Below are 9692 nucleotides of genomic sequence, written 5' to 3'. Positions count from 1 at the left end.
GAAGAGGCTAGGAAGAAAGCCAGTGAGTGTGGCACCCTGGTGCTGAGAGAAAGGCACATCCAGCGAGGAAATCTACCCTCCTGAGTCTACCCAGAGCTCAGGCAGGTAGACCAAGATGGGCCCTTTGAAGAAACCACTGGGAATCTGTGGTGACTTAAAAATAGTTCGGGTAGCAGGAGTGGGGAAGCCAGATTTGCTTGGGTCATGTCTCTGGCTATATGGCAGTCCAGATATTCTTTTAAACTTCTCCAATAGAGACCATCAAAAATATGCTTGTGAAATTATTTCTTAAAAGATGAGTAGCTTAGCCAGGCAGGGTGGTGCACTCCTGTAATCCCAGCGACTTTTAAGGCTGAGGCAGGAATATTGCAAGTTCAAGGCCAGCCTCAGTAATTTAGCAAGATCCTCAGCAACTGAGTCAGACTCTGTCTCAAAACTTAAGAATTAAAAGGATTAGAATGTAGCTCAGTGGTAAAGAGCCCCGGGATTCAATCCTCACAACAAAAGACATGACTGCGAAGAGGGTCAGTACCAGGTGTTGGAGGCCAGGTGAGCAGTTATATGATGACACCATTCAAACCTAGTCCTCTGAAAAGTGCTGTAAGCCACCGCCCACTCAAGAAGACTGGAGCAGATATGTTGGTTCAGCTCTGGATGTGGATGGAGGGGAAAATCTCTCTCTTTAGAACTCCCAACCATGGTGGCCTTCACAGGGCTCCAGGGCCTGCATCTAGACTTCCTAGGAGGCACTCAAGCCCCAAGCAGCGAGGGTGGTTTAAAGTGAGCCTGGGTCATGATCTCCAGGCACCTGGCAGAGACACACAGACCCTCTCTGGCCTGAAAAAGCTACCAAAATAAAGTTCCAGTGACCACAGTTCCCCACCCTAATCACAAAATGTAAGGGAAATAAAGGACAACCAGAAGAAGTGGCAGTCAACCGAACCAAACCACAGAGGCAGCAGATACCAGTATTAGCTTATACACCTAGAAGGAGACAATATAAAGACCACGAAGAAGGAATAGCCCTTCTTCAAAATGCCTAAAATTTTCTGAGATTGTTGAGTGACACAATTTCATGCCACATGTTCAGCAAGTTCAAATGAACCCAAATAGGAGAAGTGAAAACAGATTCGTACTCATGCATTTCCCATAAACACCAAAACACATAGAATTCTTAGAAAGAATGGGAGAAAAGTAGATGGCCATGAAGTTACCATTAGTTAGATGGCTGATTCCTCAGCAGGGAAAAGGAATCAAGACAAAGAGAGGAACTTCCGCACTGAGAGAAGCCACTGTCCAGGTGCGCTCTACACTTCACGCTTAGCCTTTCAAGACCAGCAGGAAGGAGGACCTGTCCAGACGAAAACCCAGACCCACACCAGAGATCAGTGCAGAGCAGGGGTCATGACTGCAAAGATGCAGGAAGGAATTGGGGGCCAAGAAGGTGGTGAGAGGAGGGAGAAACAGGGTTTCCATAAAGTCATGCACAGACGGTCCTTGGTGGGATTAGAAAATGGGGTACTGAAGCAATTGACCACAGAGAAGGAGACTCGCTGTACAGCTGACAGGTAGTTGACAAGGCCAGTATCATAAGAGATTTTGAAAACTCTGTATTACACCGGCCCTCTTCTCTGAGGATAGTGGAATTAGGTGGAAAACCCAGTATTTGTTGGGCGCGGTGGTGCACACCTGATTCCAGCGGCTCAGGAAGCTGAGGCAGGAGGATGGCAAGTTCAAAGTCAGCCTCAACAACTTATCAAGGCACTATGTAATTAGAGACCCTGTCTCAACACATGAGGATGTGGTTCAGTAGTTAAGCACCCCTGGGTTCAATCCCATATCGTCCCCCCCTTCACAAAAATGGTGAAAGAACACCTAGTATAAAATATTGTACCAACAATGACAAGAGCAGTGACTGAGAAGGCTGTCCTTGCAGGGGCTGTGGTTCTTAGCCAAGTGGCTTGGCTGGGACATTGCTCTGCCATGTGTGGTCCTGGGTAAATGCTATGTCCAGGTCTCAAATAAGGAACGCCGGGGACATAATTGATAGACATATTCACTGAATGTAAGGGTCAAGTAAGTCACGATAGAAACTAAAATATACTTAGAATCAACAGACAGAAAATCTTATATATCAAACCATGATTGAAAGAGCCAAAACAGTATTTTAAAAGATAACAGCTTTAAATGTTATTATTATCCAAAAAAAGAAATAGAGAAGATTAATAACATCCAAATTAGGATATTAGAATATGAGCAGGAAAATAAAACCAAAGAAAATAGAAGGAAATAAATAATAAAGATAAAAATCAATGGAATAGAAAAACCAGACGCAACAAAGAGGATCACAAAGCCAAAGTCAATTATTTGAAAAAAAAAAAAAACACAAAAATAGATTCAGAGAGTAAAGTAATGGGAAAAATAAACACTTTTTGAAATGGAAAGGAGGCATAAATCCCAGATGCAGCAGGAATTAAGACCAATATAGCTTAAAACCAAGAAGAAAGGGACAAATCACCAGAAAAATATAAATTACCAAAACAGACACAGGACGAAATAGGAAACCTGAATAGCTTATGATCATTAAAGAAACAGAATCAATCATTGAAAATGTTCTCAGAAAGAAACCACAAAGGCCTGAACGGACTTGTAGCTATTTATGCCAAAAGTGCAAGGGACAGATGATTCGTTTCCAAGCAAACCCTTCCAGATAACAGGAGAAGGGACACCCTCAGGGCATTTAGTGGGGGTGTAAACTTTGATATTCAAACTAGGTAATGAAATTACTAGAAAGGAATACACAGGCTAATCACTCCACCACAGATGGAAAAACCTGAACAAACATTAGCAAACAAAATCAGTAGTTTTTTAAATACACACATGTGCATACCACAGCTAAGTGGTGTGTATCCCAAAACCCAGATTTGTTAACATTAGAAAAATCTGTCAATAGACATTCACCACACAAACAGATTAAAGGAAGATAAAGATGCAATAAATAATTTCATAAAATTCAAACACATTTGAATTTAAAAGCCAACACCCCCAACCCACATACATATACATACCTCGACCTAAACTAAGGTTAAAACAGACCTTCCTACACATGATAAGGAAAATCTAAATACTAAATAATATCCTTGATGACAAAACATTAAGCACGTTCCCTTTAAAGTCAAGAATAAAATGCAGGTGTCTGTTATCCATCAATTCTGTAAACCATTGCACGGGAAGTCCTTGCCATTTCAATGCAGAAGACAAAAAATTAATGTAAATAATTGATAGTAAAGGAAGAAACAAAGCTACAATTTTTCCCTGACAGGCAACATAATTATCTTCATAAAAAACTTCCCAAACTATAAACTATAAATTAGAATTATTATGACAATTGAGCAAGATTGCTGGATATAACGTCAACATACAAAATTAAACTCCATTTCTATATGCCAGCAATGAAGGGTTAGTTAGAATATGTTTTGAGAGCTATCATAGATATCATAATTGAGATCTGATCAGCACTGTTCTCTAACCACAGAACTCACAGAGGTGGGGTATCAACAGGCACATTCATGATACATGAACATTCCAAAAATGGTAGAGTTGGAAAGGGTTTAACTCAAACAAAGATAGGGATTCAGCATTGGATGTGCAAGAGACCATCTGGAGTGTGGCTGGACACACATAATTCAGAGGTAATTTTATACAGCACGTTTAGTGTGCCTGCATTTTTACCTGCCACATGAGGTACAGTATGCAACTTCCAATCGCGTTGGTGTGTTGGCACTCAAAATTTTTGGATTTGGGATTGAGAATGCTCAGACTGTACATGCAATAGCTGAATACAAAGAAGAGTTGGGGAGAAGTGGCAACCAAGAGAGGCAAAGGCTGGGCAATGGGTCTGGAAGGGCGGAGAGGCCTGAAACAGGCATGCCTGGACTCCAGACCCTTCCCAGTTCTTGGTCCTCACAAGACCTGGATTCCAGAACCCACCTTCCCAACTCTTCTCCTAAGGTGCAGTCTTCTTTTTCACTTAAGCAAGTTTGTAATGATTCTCTTACTTGTATTCAAAAGAATTTTAATCAACTTGGGAAACTTCGTATGCAGTAAATCCTTTTGGAGAAGTATAAACCATCTCAAAGGACAATAAAGCAAGAAAGATGACAACATATAGTAGATTCCAAATTGGCAAATTGGCACAGGATCAATGCCAGTCCACCCCCTTATCCTATCACATGTCTGAATGCTGTATAAATTTTACAATCACCTTGTTTATGCCCTTAGGAAACTTGGGTTGAGACCTTCAAAGGACTGTTACCAATAACATGGATTATTCTTGGGTTATTCAGCACTTTCTCGTCAGAATGGGTAAGGAATCATTCTACTGTCTGTTACTGTCCCCCTATAATTTGCCTGACAAGATAGGATCTAGGAATCATGACTCTCACTGAGAAGATGGACACCTCAGGGCAATCTTCCTCAGGATTCCAGATTAACATCAAAAGACAAAGAAGCCTGTTTAAAAGCTATGGACTATGTTAAATGAGGATTAAGAGTAAAACAATGAATAACCTAGGACCCAGAGGGTCAGGGAACAAAGTTGTGGTCACCTCCTACTTTGAGAAAAAGAAAGAAAAAAGTCAAAGTCCTAAACAAAGAGAACCCCAGCCCCCCCCCCCCATGAGATCTGGAGAAAACATCTCACCTCATGTTCTTCCATCCATGGGAAAACCATAAATCCATTAGAAATTAATGACTCCTACCCCTGGGGCTACTGGAGGATTATGGGTGGCAACATCTCTACAGGCTGCTGTACCTAGCAAGGACTGGAAGAATGTCAGGGAGTCAAAAATGAACCCTTCTCTTAAAAAATAAGGGTTGATTCCACTAATCTTAGAGAAGATTTTTTGAATGTTGAGAATTGGTGACTTTTATAAATCTCTACAGATCAGAGTATCTTCAGAAGCTGAATCTGCAGCATCTCAAGTTCAAGGCAACTATCTTCTGTGTTATACTCAGAAAACGGCAGCAGAGGGTGAGGAAAGGCTTAGAGTTTATATCCAGGAGCCCTGGAATGGTGGGATTCATCTTGAAGGTCCTCATCACTGCCAGAGAAGGGGTCTCTGGCCTGTGAAATAGAAGAGGGATGAGTTGGCCAGGAGACATTGGGTTCTCTAGAGAAATGAGAATGAAGCTGAGCAAAGAGCTTGGCTAACAGAGTCATCATTGTTGGATATGGAAAATGACACACCCTAAAACAGTGTGGCTCAGGAGAGGGAGTGAAGGAGAAGGCGACACACTATCCTTTCCCAGTGACAAGACAGGCCCCAGGGAGGAGGTATCCACCAAGTCTGACAGACAGCCTCTGGGAGAGGCCAGAGCATCGATTGTTCCCCACACAAATCCTTTCCCAGGTACCGACCAGGGACCCCAGATCCTCCATCTGGCCCAGAAAAAGATAAATCCCAGGGGGTCTGACCGCTGACACCAGACCCCCTCCCATCTTGCCCAGTAAAACAGATCCCCAATTCCTGAGTGCCCACACTGACACGCTTATTAATTAAGTCACCTCTCATTTGAACCTATATAAGCCCACACTCCTCCTCTGGCCAGTGGCTCATTTTTCACCAGGAAAGCGGGTCCATCAGAGGCATCTCCCGGTTCCTGAATAAAAAACTATACTGACCCATGAAGTTTGCATCGGGCCTGGTCCTTTTGTGCTAACAGTCTTGGCAACCAGAGTACCCACATGGCCCCTTCTGGTAGAGGACCCTTCTACCGTGAGGCCACATCAACACTTGGACCCCGAGACAGACCCTTCTTGGAGGTTCCCAGCTCCAGCCTTGAGCCTCTCTGAGTGTGGGCAGTGTCCAAACTCCTCCCATCTGCCACCCTGTTACTTGGCACCGGGGAGAGGCCAGCCAACCCTCACCCCCTCACACATGTGCAGTCACAGCCAGTGGCACCCTTGACCTTCAGAGCCAGAATCCTCCGCCAGCACCACTAGCTAGCTACACATGACCCAGGCCTCAGCCAAGGTTATTCTTGTTTGCATTTCCTCTCCAGAAGTTGGACGGAGAGCCAGATAGCCTCCGCCTTGGCAGATCTGAGTGGGTCTGACCCCCTTGTGTGTTGTGAAAGGCATCTATCCAGAGGACGGCTGTGAAGAGTTAAGGATTGAAATCAATGCCATTTATTTTATCCCAGGAGTTACTGCATCAGCTGCTCTTGGACAGACTGGAGACCCTCAAAGGATCCTCTACTCTTGGGCCAGGTTGCCTGCCTGCATTGCCTGGGGGGGGCTCTGTGTTCCCCTGCAGGATTGGGCAGGGCCCCATTGAGTTCTTAGATTTGTTTACAGTTCTGCATCCACTTGGGTCCCCAGCAGACACTCCTGACTGTTCCTCTCTGTCTGCATTCAAAGGACCTCCACACCTATTGTCAGCACACAGGACCCGGCCATGTGAACCAGCGACAGCAACTCCCAGTGGACGCTGGCAGGCTCCTCCTGCAGTGGAGGCTGGCAGGCTCCCCCAGGAGTGCAGGAGGTCACCAGCCTCAGCATGCAGGCATGGCGGCATCTCTTTGGGATTCCCAAGATTTGTTTTGTTGACTTCAGGACTTTGCTCTATTCCAAGGGTTAGTGGATGCCAGAAAAATGAGGTGTTAAATCTCCCTGAGGAATGAGTCATGGCCAAGTCTACTGAATAAGCAAGAGACTCTGTATCAAATTTACAAGCATTTGCAATTGTTTCAGTGTTTTCTGGTGCAATCATTAAATGTAATCATTGGGGCCTCTTCCAGCTGGAGTATATTTGCAAACAGCAGCTCCACAGCTAACATGAAAGGGAGGATCAAGGCCCTTTGCTGATAAGATTATCATTCTGGATCTCAGCTCCCTCCTGAGACTCCACCCTGTTGCAGTTCTGTTCAGATATTTCTTTATTTGCTTGGTCAGTTCCACTCTTCTATGTGGGACAGCAGGACAGAACCGGTGCAGCAGGGCGGTGTTATGAAGACCCTCCACTGCTGGGAGTGGGACACGAAGTCCTGCTATGGAGACTGACTGTGAGCACCCTGTGAACCCAGGGCTGACATCTGGTGTTGGTATCAGGGGGCAACGTGAATGGCACAAGACGTGGCTATGGGTATCCTGCTGCAGGCACCATCTCAAGCTGAGGGATACTGTAGAAGGTCCTCATGAAGGTTTGGCTCTGCAGGGCCAAGGCCAGCAGCTAGGACTGGGGTCACTGATCCGCCCTGCTGAAAGGGACAGTGGAACCCACGTGTGTATCCAGGCTGCAGGCCTGTTTTGGTGGACACTGAGGCTTCGGAGTCAGCATTTGGTGAGCATGCCCAGCTTCAGCCTGTTAAGCTCCCGTAGGTGGGGTGGGGGAGCACAGGAGGAGCAAAAGATCGGTGGGGCAGAGGTGAGAAGCCTTCCCCTGCTGGGGTAGAGCCTACAATCCTGTAGAAGCTGACCCTCCCTCCACAGGTCACAGCAGTACTCTGAGGAGCCCCGACCAGGCAGCTCCCGCAGAAGTCTAGTGCTTTATGGTGGAGGCCAGGGAAGAAAGGAAGGGAACAGAGTTGGGATCCTTCAGTGTAGCCTGTTACTGCATCCACAAAGGGGAAAAGAGGGAGGTACCACCTTCTCCCAGTATCCATGGGGGATTGGTTGTAGGATGGTAACAGTGTCCACTACATGCTTTCAATGTAGCCCTTTTTGCTCTGCCACTGCAACTGATTTCCAAAATGGACAAGTTTCTTTCTCTTCCTCTCTCCCTGCTCCTCCCTAATCTCTTCCCCTCCCTAATCTCAGTCACAAGTGGATCACCTTTCTTCCCCATCCTAGGCAGAGTTAGATAACTCCCTGAGCACATATCCACCATAGGAACAAAGTCATCCAGAGTTTGAGGATGGCACCAGAAGTTCTCAGAAATGACTATCTCCCAAGTTAACAAGTGAATTTCAACTCCAGAGAACAGGTGGAATTCAACCTTTGAATCACCTCTTTAAAATCCCCCTGTTCCTGCTGATGAGCAGAATCACAGCCTCTGGGACAGGAGTCCCTTGTGAAGTTTCTCCTTTGCTAGCAAGGCAATAAAATTTCCTTTTCCTTTTTTCCAAAATTGTGTCTTCATGATTGGGTTGGCATCAGGGACAAGGACTAAGCTTTCAGCAACGGGACCCCTGCAGATACCCAAATCTTCAGACGCTCAAGTCCCTTAGATGAAGTGGCATAGTCTACTTGAAGTCATCTCCAGATGGCTTATCATACCAAACACAACGTAAATGCTGTGTGAGCAGTGGTTACGCTGTATTGTTTAGAGAACAATACAAGGAAAAAGAGGTCTGTATGGGTTCAGGACAGATCCAGTTTTTTCTGAATATTTTCAACCTATAGTTGGTTGAATCCATGGGTGAATGTGTGGATACAGAGGGTGGATGATTGGATTTATTGAGTGCTTACATGGAATAGGCACCAAGAGAGAGAGGGATACTGAAGCTCTCAGTGGGGAGGTCCAAGGGCCCTGAACTGAACATAAGATTCCACCACCCCAACCCCGGTGGCCCCCTTCCCATGACAAGGCACCTCTCCCATCAGAAATGCTCATCTAAGAAACACAAGGTCCAAGGCTGCTTCTCCCGCTCCCCTCTCAGGTGATTTTAGGAAATCCTCTCTAGGTTGCTCCAACACTGGGGAAGGGGCAATGTGTAAGTAGAGTCAAGTATCAACAGACTCTAGAAGTTGGTTGACCCCACCAACCCTTAAAGAAGGAAGGTGGGGGGAAGAGAAGCAGCAGGGGCCTGACTCACACGACCAACCAGAGGCAGAGCTGGGTCTCCGCAGCCAACTGAGAGACATACGGTCGGCTTTCGCTCGTGGGCACCTGAAGGGTTTTCATCACGTCTAAATGGAGCCTGTTTGACTCTCCTTCCACATACTGAGATTAGAAGCCGAAATGCAGAACATGTGTGGGAACAGAGAACTGGCCACTGGGGCTCTCGCAGCTGGGTGCCAAGAGCAGGCTGGGCCAGTCTGCCAGCTCCCGTGCCAGCCCCTCCCTGGCTCAACACAGAGACTTTGGGGTGAGTAGTTTAACTAAATCCCACTTCACTTCCCTGGGCTGTACCACAGGCAAAACAGCAGGGAGTCATCTCAGGAAAAGAACGGTCTGGTCCTGTTGGTGGCCCTCCCCTACTAGGGGAAAGTCTAGTTCAACTAGCGTTAACCACAGAGCAACCAGCAAGACCCAACCAGCAAGACCCAGCCATGACACTGGGAACCAGCTCAGGCACATGAGGGGCCTTGCCAAGCTTTAACATGGTTGTGAAGTTACCAGTTCTATTCAAACCATGCTTGTACTAGAGGGAGAACTTAGCTATTTTCTCGGATCGAGTGGGTAAAACCAGTAAGACACTGTGATAATAGGAGCAGATGTGACTCCATTTTGTTTTGTGACTCCATCCTGTAAAACAACCATGCCAAGTAGAAGGGTCATGACTGGGGCAAGGTGTTCTTTTCCTTTTGCTATAGAAACCTTTAAGAACACGGAACTACCTAATGGGGCATTGTTTCTGTAACTAGGGGAACGGGCTCTGTTTCTGTAACTGGGGTGACTGGGCTAACTGTGATTGGTTAAGGCTCCCGCCGCTTGACTGTACTCTCCCACTTCTGTAACCCAGCTTGC

This window comes from Ictidomys tridecemlineatus (genome assembly GCF_052094955.1).
Source record: "Ictidomys tridecemlineatus isolate mIctTri1 chromosome 12 unlocalized genomic scaffold, mIctTri1.hap1 SUPER_12_unloc_9, whole genome shotgun sequence".
In the NCBI taxonomy this organism is placed as follows: domain Eukaryota; kingdom Metazoa; phylum Chordata; class Mammalia; order Rodentia; family Sciuridae; genus Ictidomys; species Ictidomys tridecemlineatus.
This window is presented reverse-complemented; position numbering follows the sequence as displayed.